Consider the following 15,420-nt stretch of genomic DNA (forward strand, 5'->3'; position numbering starts at 1 on the left):
TATTTCTGAACTGTTCCTTCCATAATCAAGTATTCATAACCTGGGATAGTCAATTTAGATTTTCCTGTGAACTAGAATTTTACAATTCAATTTTCAGTTCTCTGTAAAGTCTAGAGATGAGCAACTTTTACATTTTATTTTTGGTGGAAGAGGGAGTTAAGAGTGCCTTGAATTTTGTAACACTTAAATTAGTTACACATGTGCATTTAATTAGCATTACATGGAACATTAACACCAGGGAGAGGAAAGACGTGGTGTGAGGGAGTGATGCCTCTGAGGCAAAATCTTTTCCCCTGTGTTTAAAACCAAAAAGAGACATATTTCAAAATAAGAGAATTTTATGAAGAGGCCCTTCCTATTTCGTCATCCTGTTTTTCACCCCTCAGTGTGTGTGTGTGACTATGTATACGTAAAATGTTAATTGTATCATAGGTCTACTTTAGAATTTTCTTCCTTTCTTTAATACAACATATTGACTCACAAATCCTCTTTGATATTTGTTGTTAGTGTAAAATTAAAAAGATAAAGATGAGGACATTATCTTCCATGCCTCCAAATTGGCAACAATGGGCCAAATCTAAGGACAAAGTAGTGTCCTCACCTTTTAATAAGACTTGCAATGCTTGGGCTTAACAAGAGAAGACACACTGTCCCTTCTGTGCTGGGTGGTCACCCAGTGCCCTTTCTTAGACCATACAAGAAGAGAGAAGTGGGGAGATTTATAGAAGTGGATGCCATTCTAGTGAAGCAAGGATTCATGGTAAAGATGCTTTCTCAGCTCCAAAGCCAAGTGATATGACCCATGCAAAATGCCCCCTTTTGTTTTAAACTATTTTACCTTTAAAATAATAAGTATAATGTAGGTTAAGTCACATCCATAAAATGACTATATGCTTCATACTCACCACCCAATTTAGAGATGTAACATTCCTAACACTCTGGAAACTGGCTATTTCTGCCACTCGGATTTCATTCATTTGCCACTTTCCCCAGACGATCACTCATCTTAAATTTTGTGGTGATGATTGTTTTGCATTTATTTCTAATTTCACCATGTATTTATATACCTCCAAAAGGTACATTCATTAATTTTGACAGCTACTGAATTTTCACGATAGTTTTATACTGTGCCTTTTTGTAATTTGTGACTTTGCTCAACAAGTGTTTGTGGCATTCGTTATGGTTGATGGCATATAGCCAGTTTCTTCATTTTTACTGTTACTCCACATTTTATCGTATAAAGTCACCACAATTAATATATTTCTATTCTTGTACATGAACAGTTGGTATTGTGTGTTCTTGCCATTATGAACAACGCTTCTGTAAAAATTCCTGTACTTCTCCCCTGGTGCATGTCTGCAAGAGTTTTTTGAGAGCCCATTCCAAGGAGCAAAACTCCTGGGTCTCTGGGCCTGTGTATCTTCAGCCTTTCCAGATAATACCAAATGGCTTTCCAAGATGATAGTACTAATAAAGTAGCTCAAGGTATTTTCTTAGTGTCTTTATAATCTTGCTGTAGGTGTTGATATCTCTCCTCTTGCTGTGTGGGTCTTCTCTCTTTTCTTGATTGGTCTCCCCAGAATTGGGCCATTTTATTAGTTCTCTAGGAATCAACTTTTGCCATTGCAGATCCTCCCCCTTGTGTCTCTTCTCGTATGTCATTACTTTTTGCTCTTATCTTTATGATTCCTTCAACTGTGTTTATTTTTATTTGTATAACAAGCACTTAAACTTAGTGTATGCCAGGTATTTGTGGGGAAGTGAAACTTCCCTGGATTTCTCAGTGCTCCCAAAAGCCCTAGCCTCCTGAGACTTTTCACACCTATGGTTATTTGTGTAGTTAATTGCTTTGATTGAAAAGAATAATAAAACTCCTCTTATCTCCTCAAGTGAGGTAAATGCTTACAGCTTGGATTAGGTCCCTAGGTTAAGCTCTCAAGGTGCCAGACGTTGGGGCGCTACCTCTCTAGGTGTGAAACTCTGATCCGAAACACCTGGGGTTTATTTGGCCCTTGGAAAAATGTATTTACATTCTGCCTAGGATCCTTTCCAACCCATCTCAAAGCAGCAAAAGATTTTTTTTTTCTTTAAGGATGGGAGGGGATGACTGTCTCTCCTGTATATAAATGGAAAAAAAAAACCCACATTCATTATTCACCTGTAGAATATTCAGCTATTTATGTCAGACATTTGACCCTGCTTTCATCATAAGTAAGGCTTAGGGCAAAGCAGACTGATTTGCTTATTTATTTTGAGATAATCATAAGAAATCTGATTCAGAGCACCTTGTATAAGCCTTCAAGATAAAAGTAATAAAGATGAATATTAAAAACTCAGCAGCACTATTCTAAGAGCTTCACAGATACATAACAGCTCATTTCATCTTCATTACAATCTCTAAAGTATGTACTTTTGTTAAACCCCTTTTACAGATCAGAAACTATAGCAAGGAAAGGTTAAATAATTTGTCCTTGATTGGCTAGTTAGGAAGTAGGAGGCAGGATTCAAATTTAGGCAGTCTTGTTCCATATAAACATGATATATAGCTGGTCGAATTTCTGTTTATACTGTCTGTGGTTTAGTTGACTTCCTGAATCTATGGGTTGATGTCTTTCAGTAACTTTGCAAAAATTTCACACATTATCAAATATTTCTTCTACTCCATTGTCTCTCCTGAACTACAGCTCTGGTTATGTGGATGTCAGCATTTTCACAGGGTCCTCTGTGTGTTTCATCCTTTGTATTTTCCACCTTTAAGTCTCTCAGTGAATTCTGGAATATTTATTCACATATTCTTACCACACTAGGTGTTCTCTTCAGCGTAATCTGCCCTTTCATCCGTATATTGAGTTTTAATTTTATCTATTATATGCTATTCACAATTACTATTTTGGTGAATTGGCTTTTGATATTGATCAATTTTTGCTCTCATTTATGCTTGTATTTCTTCTTTTTATACATTTTATATGTATTATGTTTTGTATATGTTATATATGACTTTATATAAGATTACATATAATATAAAAGTTATATTAATATAACTTTTATATTATATGTATTTTGTATAATATACACAATATATAATAAATATAAAACATACAATACACATAATATACACAATATAATATATAATATATTTGTTTTAAATATTATTATATACATCACATTAAAATTATGTACATATTAATATGTACATGTCCCATGCATTATATATATGTTTTACATTTGAGTTGATGGTTCTATTTTTTGAGGTTTTTGTGTTTTCTTCCTGCTGAGTCTCAATCATGATATGTTTCTTAAAGTTTTGTGATTAAAAAAAAAAAACTTGTGATATTTGTGAGAGTTTTTAAGGCCTATACTTAGGATGCATTCTTTCAGATGAGTTGCATATTACCATATGTCTTAGGTAAGGTTCTTCAAAAGCAGAGCCAAGTCAGGAATTCTTGTTGATGTGATTATTTGAACGAGTGCTCTCAGGAAGGGAGAGTGAGGGCAGCAGGATAGATCAGGAAATAGAAGTTTAGCACGAATAGAGTCTCAGCTGGAGAATAGCCTGGTCAGATCCTGTGGAGAGGCTCTGGAACATGAATTGCTTCATAGAGTTGGCCTCTCCTTGAGATAAGATAGACAACCTCTTCTGTCCTTGTGTCCACTACTCACTGGCTGTTGATCTGTTCCCCATGGCAGAGAATAGCCTTCCTGGGGAAGTGGCTCCTCTTTTGCAGAGAGTAAGCCTCCAAAAAAAGGAAGAGCCGTGAACTGTAATCTGCTAACATTCACAGAAAATGGAGGAAAGGTGCATAGCTGATAAAAAAAGAATCTTGGTAATGTACCAACATTTATATTCTACTACTGTCCATTTCTCATAGCCCTCAGATCCACTTCCTGCTTATAGAAGCTCACTTCATCCAGGCAAAGCTTATCAAATTGGTTATCGTTGGTTGCAATTTCCAAGAAAATGTACTTGAGGAAGAATGGTGCCCTCCTCTGACTTGAAAGTGCAGTTGGTACCAAGGCCATTATTGATACTCGTGATCTGTGCACTCCCTTAGCCATTTTATATTTCCCTTCCCTTCAGCCAGGACTTAAGCTCATCTGAGAGGCTTGCCTGGTATTACACAGAACTCATACCTGAGGATCCTGAGCCCTGGATTATCATCTTCTTAATGCTATGGTTGTACTTAGAAATTTATAGTTATAACTGGGCATGTGGATGCCAAAAAAATGACCCAGTGAATCTAACATACTCTTCTCTGCACTCCTCCCTCCCATACACAGCAGCTGCTCTCTTTCTCATGGTTATCAGAGTCATTTACCACATCAATAATAATTCTTTTCTTTCTTGCTGGTCTTTGGGGTTCATTAGGCAGCAGCTCTAGCTTTATGTTTAGCAGGACTCTTACTGTTTCCTCTGGTAAAAGCATCCCCTTTCTGGGAACCAGTACCTCTAGACTCAGAGTCTCTTGGTAGTTTTCATAGGAATATTAAGATTGGGTAACTCTGATGGAAAATTTGTTTTACTCAATAATTTTCAAGTACCTGCAAGGGTACTTACTTAAGGGCTGAAAATATAGCAGTACATAAAAAAGGCAAAAAATCTTTGTCTTTATGGAGTTTTTGTCCTAGAGGTAGGAGAACAGACAATAAAAAGAAAAATAAAATAGTTTTATCGTATAAATGCTATGAAAAAAGACAAAAGAGAAAGGTATAAAAAGTGTTCAGGAGGGATTGTAATTTTAAAAAAGGCCTTTGGGTAAGACCTAAAGTTTCCAATGGAGCCAGCCACAGAAATATCGAGGGGAAAGATGTTTTAGGCAAAGCAGCAATCAGTATGAATGCTTTCAAGTAGGAGCATGCCTGGAGACAGTGAGGTTTAGCAAGAAGGATGATATTCATAGAGTATGTAAGAAAGACAGTGGTAGGAGATTAGGTCATTACAGAACAGGTAAATGTAGAAGATGAAAGAACGAAATAAATAACATTCTAAAATATCGCTGCCGTAACATTGTGCTCTCAAGAGCCACCAAATGGAGAACTGTGTTGCTCTGTTATCTGAACATGATGTAGAAACACTAGAAATCCAGAGCATTTGGATTTGAAAAATGAGATCCCTAAGAATCAGAAAATGTCACCAGCTTAATAAAATATTCTGAGCTTTGGGAACTAAAAGTCTCTCACACACAGATAAATAAGTTTATTGCTGAGACTGCCACGGAGATTCAGTCTGGAATTCTCATGATTGTACTGAGCTGGGCATTTTGGGAGGGGGTAGTGATTAACTTAGAGCATTGTGACAGTCACAAAGCATAAGCAGTATTTCCCCCTTGGAAGCAATTACATTAGGTCCAGCTTCAGATATTAGGGATCAGAGAGGAAACATTTCAGTTTAGGACTCCAAGTTCCTAACAGAAAAATATAGTCATTAATCTTAGAAGGCTAATATGTTTTCTTGCCTTTTCTTCCCCTACCTATCATGTCCAAACTAAATTGAAAGAAAATGAGTCATCACTGGATATGTGGGTTGGTAAAGAATCTGTATTGAATGTAAAAGAAATAGAGGTGAGTTATATACAAAAAAGTAAAAATTCATTAGCTAAGATTGAGTGCATATTACCCTCATTGGCATACAAAGTATTTACTAATCTGATTTGGGACTTTTGATTACATGGAATTTTTTCAAAGGAAAAAAGAACTCAGATAATTTTTTAGTTCAAAGCCTGGATGAGAGTATGTATGTATGTATGTATGTATGTATGTATTTGGTAGCTCTTTGTCTGTTGGTTTATTTGATACATTATAAATTTATCTAACCAACTACCCCATAAACAAAATCTATATTGTAGGTCTGTTAATCTGTATTGAGATTGCTAATCTCTTTTGAGGGTTGAGTTTTAGATCAAGTTTTGAAGATCCAGTACAGCCCAGGGAATATAGCCCATGTATTTTAATAGTGTTCTATGATGACAGATAGTAGGTACACTTGTGGTGAGTCCAACATAAAGTATAAACTTACCAAATCTCTGTGTTGTATCCCTGAAATTAATGTAACCTTGTGTTTCAAATATACGTCAATAAAAATAAAAGTGAAGAAACAAACATGCTGGTGTGCTATGAAGCTTAAAGTATAGTCAGGGAAAAAATAATCTGATAATCAAATATTTAGAATGGTATGAATGTAAAATATTTTCTTTTTCAGGATAAGAGTATCTAAACTGTACAATAGCGGGAATATGATTCAGGAAGTGTTTTAGCGGGAATGTGATCAGGGAAGTCTTTTCTGGAGAAGAGATACTTGAGCTGAGTTTTGAATAGGGAGTGGGAATTATTATTATTTAAAAATATTTTGTTTATTCATGAGAGACAGAGAGAGAGAGGCAGACACAGGCAGAGGGAGAAGCAGGCTCCATGTAGGGAGTCTGATGTGGGACTCGATCTGGGAACCCCGGGATCATGCCCTGAGCCAAAGGCAGATGCCCAACTGCTGAGCTACCCAGACTTCCTAGGAATGGGAATTAAGTAGGCAGAGCATAGGGCATCCAGGCAGGAGGAGCATCAGGTGTAAGGTGCTGAGACATGAAGGACCAGAATGCTCTGGAGCTAGAAGATTGCTGCGTCTGTAGGGGCAAAAAACAAGGAAGTTGGTGGTGCTCATACGGCTTGAAGAGGGGCTAGGGTAGCTCATATTCAGAATGCTAGTTTACTTACAGTAGAAATTGATCCAATTTAGCTATATTGTATTTACTAGATTCTCTTGGGCTGGTTTGCTCCTGATTATGATGTACACCAGAGTTGAAGAACCCAGATTTATAATTCAACATCGATTCATGATAAAAACTCTCAAAAAAGTGGGTTTAGGGGGAAATACCTCGACTAATAAAGGTCATATGAAAAACCTTCAGCTAACATCATACTCAATGGTGAAAAACTGAGAGATTTTCCCCTAAGATCAAGAAAAAGACAAGGATTTCCACTCTCACCACGTTCACTCAACACAGTACTGGAAGTCCTAGTCATAGCAATCGGAGAAGAAAAATAAATAATGGGTACTCAAGTAAGAAAGCGGTTAAGCTGTCACTTTTTGCTGGTGATGTTATATTATATGCAGAAAACCACCAAAGATGGCACCAAAAAAGTACTAGAATAAATAAATTCAGTAAAATTGAAGGATACAAAATTAATACACAGTAATTGGTAGAGTTTCTACATACTAACAATGAAGTGGCAGGAAGAGAAATTAAGAAAACATTTCCATTTACAACGCACCAAAAAAGAATAAAAGACCTAGGAAAAAATTTGACAAAGGAGATGAAAGACCTGTACTCTGAAAACTATAAAGCATTCATATAATTCATGTTTTTTAAGGATGTTGTTTGTGAAAACAACTGGATTAATGTTCCCAGGGAAAGAAAATGGCCAGAACATAAACTAACCTTATTTTGGACTTGTAACAACACACTTAATTATTTTATTTAATTTTCAGAGTAATATATGTTTGAGGAATTTTGATAATAAAGAGAAATATCAAGATGACAAATAGGATCACCCATAAGTCTTCCACACAGTAATTACTAGATGGCATTTGGGTGTATTTTCATGTGGTTTAATTTATGAACATATTAAAATGTCTGAAAGCATGATGTTGATTCATTTACATATTCACACATTTATTGACATGGACTTAGGTGTGTGAGAGACCAAGCTGCCCTGAGCTGGTGTTTCTGTTTTAAACCATGCAGATTAGAGGTGTTGTTTTCCTGGAGTTTACCCTTCTATATCCTAATTTTTTTCTTCTCTCTTTAATTTTAAGATACCTCATGCTTACAGAATAGTGCATAGAACATATATGTACATGTGAAAGAATAATTATAAAGCAAACAACTGGGCAACTACCAACAAGGATAAGAAATAGAATGTCAGCCCCTTACGACTCCTCATGCCTCACCCTGATTACAACCCCTCCTCCCACAGACATACTGTACTCTTCCTGACTTTCTACCCCTAAACAATAGAATGTAATTTTACGTACGTTTTTAATTTTGTAAAAATGGAATCCTGTTATGGGCATTTTTTTTAGTGTGATTTGCTGCTTCCCCTGAAGATTTTCTCTAGAGATTCATCTATGCTGTGAAATAGGATTCGACTATATGAGTATATTGTGATGTGTTTATTTCTTTTACTATTGACAGACATTTGAATCTTTCAAGTTGTTGGTTGTTTTTGACAATGCTGCTGTAGACATAATTGTACATGCACTTTCATTTACATATACAAAATTTCCTCAGGATATATTTCTAAGATTTATGAGTCATATGATAACTACTTATTTATTTAAAGATTTTATTTTATTTTTTATTTATTCATGAGAGACACAGAGAGAGGCAGAGACATAGGCAGTTGGAGAAGCAGGCTTCATATAGGGAGCCTGATGTGGGACTTGATCCCAGAACCCTGGGATCATGCCCTGAGCCGAAGGCAGATGCTCAACCACTGAGCCACCCAGGCATCCCAATAACTACATATTTATTTATTTATTTTTCCAGACCCGATAACTACATATTTAAATTTATTTTTCCCACTTTCAAAAAATTATTTATTTATTTATTTGAGAGAGCGAGAGAGCATGAGCGTGGGCCAGTGGGGAGGGAAAACAGTCTCCCCACTGAGCAGGGATTTCCAATGTGGGACTTGATCCCAGGACTCCAGGATCATGACCATAGCCAAAGGCAGATGCTTAGTGGACTGAGCCACCTAGGCACCCCTATATTTTTTCCCACTTTGAATAGTTAACAGTAAAGGATGTGTATTTACTTATATATCTAAAAACTATTCATAAACACAACTGGGGCATAAGAAAACATAATGTCTTTGGCAAATTACTTTGGTAAATTACTTATCTCTAGTGTTAGATTTCTTTGGGACATTTTCATTTGTTAGCACTAATATAAAATTTTTGTGCAATAAATATTTACATTTAATATTTAATAATTCATTGAGTTCATAAATCTGGTTAATACTGATTTCTTTAATAATTAACACAAATGAGAATTTCTGAGGTCAAAAAGAATGAAACAGGTTTGTATCCTTCAACCCTTGCTCGGGAATGAGGAAATCATACTAAGGTGATTTACCATAGGGAATTGGTTGTGTAAGTGCTGCCAAAGGAGAAGGAAACAAGGCATGATGGTAGGACTACCCAGACATTGGTAACCACAGAAAGCCATTCCTCCCCCCAGAGGTGAGAGGGCAAAAAGAAGCAGTGTTACCAGGTGCTCCTGAATGTATTTGCTGTTGAGGTCCCTGAAGCCCTGCTGCCGCTACAGGAATCCCTTTCATTGCCACTGAGCAGGAAGCCTGCACCAATGCCCTCATGGTATTGCAGGGCCTGGGGGGCTAAACGCTGCCATTGCTGCTCTTGGCTAGTGTTGCGGCAGCCCACAGCCATCTACTTCGTCCTCCCTCAGTACTTCTGAAGCCAGAAGCAGGAAAAAAAAAAGTTGATTCTTTTTTTTTTCTTTTAAGATTTTATTTATTCATGAGACATACACACACACACACACACACACACACACACACACACACACGGAGGCCAAGACATAGGCTGAGGGAGAAGCAGGCTCCATGCAGGAAGCCCCGTGTGGGACTTGATCTCGGGACTCGGGGATCAAGTTCTGAGCCAAAGGCAGATGCTCAACCACTGAGCCACCCAGGCATCCCGAAATAGATGATTCTTACTGCCTTCAGTCTCCCTTTCTTATGAGAGCCTTCCTCCTAGAAACACACTCCAAGATGGAATTCAGTGGTATAAGAATTTTGGTGGGGGAAACACTTTTGAAGTACAAAGGGGGCAGGAGCAGGAGTAGATGGAGGTGAGCCTTCAGACCATGAGGAAGGTCTGACCCTGTGAAAGAAGAGAAAGAAGGAAGGAAGGAAGTCTGGGTAGGAAGAACCTCAAGCTTGATCTCAGTTTTGAAAACACCTTGGCCAGGCCAATTTGGAATCCATGGGCAGGGGTTACCCTTTGGAGAGAGTCCCATGATGGGCTGTAGTAATCCTGTCATGCTCAGTCATTGACTGGTAGCAGCTCAGGGAATGTGTGCCCTTGGTGGGAGCCTCTAATGGATCTATAGGTGGGGCAGATGGAGGTTATAGGTCAACTGTGTTCTTTGCAGTGGGTTCTTTTGAAGGAGATCTAACATACATCTATGGCTGTCATACTTTGATGAGCAAAGTCTAAGCCACAGGGCAATCTGAGAAATCTAGTATCTTAAGCTTCTAGCCCCCTTGAGTACAGAGAAAGTGAAGACAGAAAAATGTTGGAGAAGGGGCGCCTAGTTGGCTCCGTTGGTTAAACTTCTGCCCTCAGCTCAGGTTATGATCCTGGGATCCTGGAATGGAGCCCCACATTGGGCTCCCTTCTCAGCGGGATGTCTGCTTCTCCCTCTTCCTTTGCCCCCCCTCTTTCTTTAATAAATAAATAAAATATTAAAAATGAGATGAGAATGACAAATATCTACCACAAGAATATTTATACAGGAATTTATATTATACAGGAATATTTCAATGATTAAATTACTCTTTATTCCCTCACAGAAGTATATAAAACTTTCTATCTCGCTAGTCTAAAAATTTGGGCTACTAATTAAAAAAAAAATCTTCGTTAAATCAAAATGTCCTGACATAGACTCTTATTCAAATGTTAATATTTTTGAGTACTAATGAATGAATAAACGTTTGAACTTGTCATTTTCTGTTATTTGAATTATTCATCAGTTCCTTTGCCAATTCAATGTTTCTTTTGATCTGTTTGAAAACCTTACATAACTCTTAAAGCTTGATCATGTTCATTGTGTATCTTCAGTGTATATGCTTTTCAAATTTTAATGTTTTAAAATAATGTTTATATTTCCCAGACACAAAGCATCCTACACTATTGTTGGAGAGAATTTAGAAAATATGTAAAAATATAAAGAAACTTTAAAATACCTGTAATCCTATATATAAATCATTGATTTACTCTTAATATTATTCATATAATATCAAGAATATATTATATCCATAGATTTTTCTCCTTTCTTACTATATTGCAAGCATATTTTCATGTTTCCTGTAAAAATAGTTAAGCATACTATGTTTATTTTTCTTTAGTAAAAATAATCCTACAATGAACATTTGTATATGCAATTATTTTTTCCTATATCTCCCCTGGCCTATTAGATCTTTAGTGATGGAATTACTAGGTCAAATGACTTAAATTTTAAAATATTACTATTTTCACAATGATATTTTTAACTTTAAAAATAATTTGTGCTGGTTTTAGAATATTTAGAAAATATAGGGGATCCCTGGGTGGCGCAGCGGTTTGGCGCCTGCCTTTGGCCCAGGGCGCGATCCTGGAGACCCGGGATCGAATCCCACGTCGGGCTCCCGGGGCATGGAGCCTGCTTCTCCCTCTGTCTGTGTCTCTGCCTCTCTCTCTCTCTCTTTCTCTCTCTCTGTGTGACTATCATAAATAAATAAATAAAAATTAAAAAAAAATATTTAGAAAATATAAAAGAAGTACTGATAAAAATTATCTAATATACTCACAGGATGTTCATTTATTAATATTTCTATAGGTTAAATGTATGCATTTTGACATATAGTATCATGTTGCAAACATCCCAATTTACATTCCCATCAGCACAGAATTTGCACACATTCTTGTCAACCCTGAGATTGAGCATTCTACTTGATCTTTGTCAACTTTATCCTGTTCTAATTTGCAATTTTTAATTACTAAAATGATACACATCTTCATTGATTTATTGACCATGTGTATCTTTATTAATTATCTTTTCATGTATTTTGTCTATTGTTTTTCTTAGATGACCCTGCTTTTCCTTATGGCTTTATGAAAGCTCTTTATAAAGAGCTAAACTAAGGTTTGGTGTCGTGTCACCAGTGATTTATATTTTGCTTCCGTGTTAGCATATATTGTGCATGAGAACAGCTATAGACCCCTGTCTGTTTTAATCCAGGATTCTCCTTTTACTAACTGTAAGTAATGTTTTCTTTTTTGGCTGGAGGGTTCAGTATCTGGATAGTTCAAGATAGTTTGCTTTACCTCAAATTAAAAAAAATTATATACATTGCCATTTTATATCTATATTTGGTTTCTTTTAATTATGGAGTAAATCTTTTCAAGCCTAGGTTCTAGTTTTCAAAGAAAACCTGACTTTTACTTTGTATTTAGTAATTTTGTCTTTTTGTTCTTTTTTTTTTTTTTTCTCCCTCCTCTGTTTCTGGGTCCCCTATTATTTGGCTGTTTGGCCTCCTGGACTTGTCTTCTGTAAAGTTTTAGTTTTTTTTTTTTTTTTTTTTGTCTTTTGCATTACGGTTGTTTTTGGGTGGGGGTGGATATCTTTACCTTTGTTATCTAAACGTGTGTAAAATTTTATATTTTTTATACTTTTGATTTCTGTGTGCTCTCCATGTTGTTGACTGAATGTTCTCTCGCCCCCCTCCCTTTTATAAGTATTTCTTCTTGCATAGTCTCTCTTCAAATATTTTTTTCCTCTTTTGTTATTTTAGTTTCTGTCTTTCATGCTCAAAGCATTTCTCAGATAACTGATAGCTAATCCCAAACTGTCTGCTCTGGAAGCTCTGAGCATGTCAGCGGGGCTTGTAGAGTTTGAGATTCAATTTAAGATGATATGTCAGAACTTTTATTGGAGGGACCAGTGGTGTCAGTACATTTGAGTTTTCCCTTTTTGACTGGTCAGATTTCTTAGAGAAGAATCCTTTAATCTCTTGGCTGAGAATGTCAGAGTTGAAAAGTAAAAGCAGGTGGGGTGAGGAGTTATGTTTCACTTCCAATTCTGTAGTTCATTCAATAGGGTGCTAGCACCTCTACTCTCGCTGTGTTCCCCAGTCCAGAGACTACCTCTGTGTGTCTTCCCAAATAATAAATCTTCAAGCTTTTGCCAGGTTGGCAGTTGGACAGCTACCTGGTGACAAAGAATGATAGAGAGTAACTAGAGATTTCACTGCTTCTCAGACAGGCTTTCACCAATGCTCCTAATTATTTCCCTCAATCCCACACTCTTTCCAGACCTATCTGCTCCCTTTAGTCCTTCATTTTCTGATAATTCTGCACTGCAAGCTAGATATTCTCTTTCTTGAGACAATAAGTCAATTCGAAAATGTTGTTGCTCTTGCCTCCTACTTAAATGCGTTTTTCAGTCTACCATCTTAAATCAGAACACTAATGATGTTTTAAATTTTCTTTTATCTTTTTTTTGTTTTCTTATGCTTTTTCTTGGTAGACTCTATTTTACTTCCACACACCTCTTTCCAGTTCCAAACTTCTGCTCCACATCCTGTGATAGCTCATTTTTCATCCTTGCTTTGATCAAGTGTACTTTCCTTGAATGATATGGAAGTACAAAGCAGGAATGTTACAGCATTTAAAATTTTTTCTTCTATATTTTTATGTGATGCTATGATAATGCTTTTAGAGTTACTATAATATCTTCCTTTCATTGAAAAATACCATTCTGCAGGCCTTGTTTTTTCTTCCTATTTTCTCATCCATTCCTATTATTTGTCCCAAACTGGAGAGTGGGTCTTGAATTTTCCCTCCTCATGTGTATCCTCTTGGAATTCCGTTCTCAAATGTAGATAAGCTTTGGCTAGATCTGTTGGTCCCTGCCTGGTTTCTTAGTATTTGTGGAAGCTGCAGGGAACTTGGTAGTGGTAGAGCTGCCTTGCTGTGTACACACGACATTCCCACCTTCTTCTGAAGACTGCTACCAGAGGGCTTTCTTGCCCTCTACCCATATCCAATCAATCGTAAAATTCTATTTGTTTTAATTCCTGCCTTTCAAATCTGAATATTTTCCATCTCCAAGGTCTTTATCTTCTTTGAGCTATTACAATTCACTTCTCATCCAGTATTTCCTGACTCTGATCCATTATCCACACAGATACAGAAGTAAGCTTTTAAAAGTAAATATTTGATAATTTTACTTCTTTACTTAGAACCCTTAAGATAAAGTTCAAGATTTATAACGATTGACAAAGCCCCATGTGATTCATCTCTTTGCATCTTCTTTAGGTACGTTCCCTCTTTGTATGATCCAGACACATTCTTTTTTTTTTTTGCAATTTCTTGAAGGCATTGGACTCCTTCATGTGACCTTTACCTTTGTGTGCTTTTTGCATTTACTGCTCGATTTGTCTGGCTAACTGCAAGCTATTATTCATGTTTTTTAAAAATCTCCCTGGAAGGTTTTTCATAACTTTGTGGGTTAGTTTCTCTGTTGTATGGTTAAATAGTACCTTGCACCCTTTATGGCCTTTATCACAATTATAATTGATTAATTATTTGTATAATTATTTGTTAATGGAGCCCCACTTGGTGGAGTGTCTGCTTCTCCTCCCTCTGCCTCCTCCCCCCTGCTCATGCTCTGTCTCCCTGTCTCTCAAATAAATAAAATCTTTAAAAAAAGAAAGAAAAAAATTAAATCTTTTTCTGTATATTTTCTCTTATTATTTTAAGGTATTAGGTTTTGTTTTCAGTTCAGAATGTATTTGGAAGTATAGAATTAGAGGTGTTCTGAATATTTAAAGTTTAAAAAATGGAAAATCCTTCTTATTTCTAGTATGACTTCCAATACATTATTTATTTGGGCTATGAAAGGAATATTCTTTTACTAGCTCACACATTCATGATTTTTTTTTTTTGTAATACACATAAGGAAGAACAGGTCTACTATGAGGAGAATGAATCTTACTATTTCAAGAAACACAATATAGTTTTTCTGGTATTGGTGGGTTCAATGGTCATTGAATGAAGTTACACATCATTATTGCATAGTTGCATGCTTAAAGAAGATGAAAATCATAACACATTTATTCTCTTTTGATTGTGAACAATTCATAAATTGAAGAATATGTAGTTATTTTTAGGCCTACACTGGACATTGTATGGCTATCCAAAAGAATTCCATAACTTATTTTGGGGAGTTTATTTAAGTATTCCTATGACTGACCCTCATCATGAAGTAGTGATCATAGGAAGTCAAGGACATCTTGAATTAATTTACCTTAGAATTTGCTATTCCTTGCTTGCTTAGAGGAGTGCTTCTCAATCATTTTCCCATTTTTGTACTCTAAAGAGCTTTTTAGATTCTTTTTCCTAATTGAACCCCACTTTTTTTGAGGTTTTAACATCACAGATATACTGTATATCTGTTTATGTGCTGCATATATAGCTATGATTTATAGTTAGAGAGTAAGATTTTTTTTCTCATGAATCAATTTTCACCCCTGTTGAAAATTCATGACCAGAATTTGTCGATTTTTTTTGCTGTGATACCTGTTTCATAGTACTATTCTTCTCCTGTCATTAATCATCATTTTAAAAAGTCCCCAATAGCA

General features: G+C 36.1%; 1 protein-coding gene across 6 annotated transcripts in view; it reads left to right on the forward strand.

Moving 5' to 3' along the window:
- The window catches only part of TAFA2 (TAFA chemokine like family member 2), a 451,018-nt gene that overhangs the window by 301,928 nt on the left and 133,670 nt on the right, over positions 1 to 15,420 (forward strand). The gene's annotated exons all lie outside the window — the stretch shown is intronic.

This window comes from Vulpes lagopus, chromosome 5 (genome assembly GCF_018345385.1).
Source record: "Vulpes lagopus strain Blue_001 chromosome 5, ASM1834538v1, whole genome shotgun sequence".
NCBI lineage: Eukaryota > Metazoa > Chordata > Mammalia > Carnivora > Canidae > Vulpes > Vulpes lagopus.